Below are 2237 nucleotides of genomic sequence, written 5' to 3' on the forward strand. Positions count from 1 at the left end.
AGGACAAACCAATGTGTAGACAATTTTCTTTGCTTAGACATGGAAGCAGTTTTAACACTGGCCCTAGTGAAGCCACAATGTACCTAAAGTACTATGTCAAACATTTATAAGTCATATAAAAAATTCCACATCTCCATATTGGCCACCTCAAGATGAAAACAGATAACTCCCTGAATGTTAACTGGCTCTACTCCCCTAATATTAAACATAAAAACCACATGGGAAATATAGAAATTCAAATAGAAGATAGAAGTAACATAAAACCTGTCATAAATCATAACAAAAAACTATTTGTAGGACAGCATGGATGACAAATGGTCAACTGTGTAAATCTTATTATTTTGTTTTAATATCTATTTTTTAGTTTTCGGCAGACACAACATCTTTGTTTGTTTGTGGTGCTGAGGATCGAACCTGGGCCACACGCATGCCAGGTGAGCGCGCTACCGCTTGAGCCACATCTCCAGCCCCATGTGTAAATTTTAGAATGAGGCAGACAAAAGTTGGGAGGATGGTTAATTTTCCCCTCCTTCTCCTGCTTTAGCTTCGTCTTCTTGGGTATCTGATGTCCACAATGTCAAATTGTCTCTCAGAAATTGCATTATTAGGTTGCTGTCTTTGTATGATTCTTCACTTAATGTATCAAGTTCAGCAATGGCTTCATCAAAAGCTGTCTTTGCAGGAGAGCAGGCTTTGTCTGGGGAGTTCAGAATCTCACAATAGAACACAGAGAAGTTCAGGGCTAGACCCAGTCTGATAGGATGTGTTGGCTGCATTTCCTTTTTACAGATTTCAGAAGCTTCTTGGTATGCTTGTTATGACTGATCCACAATCCCTTTCTTATCATCACAAGCAGCAACCTCAGCCAAGTAACGGTAATAGTCTCCTTTCATTTTCAAATAGAAGACTTTGCTCTCTGCTTGTGAAGCATTGGGGATCAAGAATTTTTCCAAAAGAGACAGTACATCATTGCAGATCTCTCTTAGCTCAGTCTCAATTTTCTCTATGTATTCTCGAGCCATCGATTGCTTTTTCTCAGCACCTTCCGTCTTTTGCTCAAAACTTGAGACGACCCTCCAAGATAACCTATGGGCTCCTACAACATTTTTATAAGCAACTGAAAGAAGATTCCTCTCCTTGTTAGACAATTCAGCTCCTTGTTCAGTTACAGACTTCATGCAGGCTGCCATGTCATCATATCGCTCAACCTGCTGGGCCAGTTTGGCCTTCTGCACCAGCTCATTTTTATCCATGACTGGATGTTCTGTGTCCAGAGTGGGTGGCGGCAGACAGACAGGGACTCAGCAGTCTCTACAACTAAAAATATTTTTTTTTTTAAAAAGAAAGCAAATAAGGAATTCACAGGTGAACAAATGTCTAAAAAATTCTCAGCTCTACTAATAAACACTTATTTTTGCTAGTCAAATTACCAAAAGTTAAGGAGATTAATAACATCCATGATTGACAAGGATGAGGATGTTGTTTTATATAGTCTCTCAAATAAGTTGGTATAACCTTTTTGGAAGGCAATCTTACAGTATTCCACATCTGGGTATCAGTTCTACAGAAATTCTATGATGAATACATAAGTACCCACATGTTTGAAATAGGTTTTATCATTCCTTTGTCATTAATTCAACACATTTCTTTTTTGTTTTGATGAGGTCTCACTATGTTGCCCAGGCTCTTCTTGAACTCCTGGACTCAAGCAATCTTCCTGCCTCAGGCCTTCTGAGTAGCTGGAACTACAGGTGCCCCAATAGTGTATCTGGCTTTCAACAAATATTTAATGAGAAAGTACTATGTGCCTGTGTGCCAGGAAAACCAGGCTAGCCAATGAAGATTTAACAGATGGGGGGTGGGTATGAATATGGATTCCTTCTCTGTTGGCATGAACAAATAGCCACACAAATAATTGTAGAATAACCACTGTTACCAGTGCTCCTTATATAGTAAAAGGGCAAAGTGTGAAAAAGGGGGAGATAGGGAACCTAATTTAGATTGGAGGGTAGTCTTGGTTGAGGGAAGGAATTGACACTAACTGAAAATCTAAAGGTTGAGAAAGGAGTAAACCCATGTCAGACTTCTAACCTCTAGAACTATAGTATAATAAATATGTCACTAAATTTGTGATAATTTATTACAGCAGCAATTGGAAACTGGAAACTGATAATTCCCTAAGGACTACATACTCTCTCTTCCTCAAGTATCTTTTATTTACCTTTTCTAGAACTCCC

The 2237-nt window shown here is 38.8% G+C and overlaps 1 pseudogene; it reads right to left on the minus strand.

Moving 5' to 3' along the window:
* Positions 1-515: 515 nt before the first annotated feature.
* LOC113189947 (14-3-3 protein zeta/delta pseudogene) lies at positions 516-1253 on the minus strand (annotated as a pseudogene).
* Between the last annotated feature and the right edge of the window lie 984 nt (positions 1254-2237).

The sequence above is a fragment of the Urocitellus parryii genome, chromosome 4 (assembly GCF_045843805.1).
Source record: "Urocitellus parryii isolate mUroPar1 chromosome 4, mUroPar1.hap1, whole genome shotgun sequence".
Classification (NCBI taxonomy): domain Eukaryota; kingdom Metazoa; phylum Chordata; class Mammalia; order Rodentia; family Sciuridae; genus Urocitellus; species Urocitellus parryii.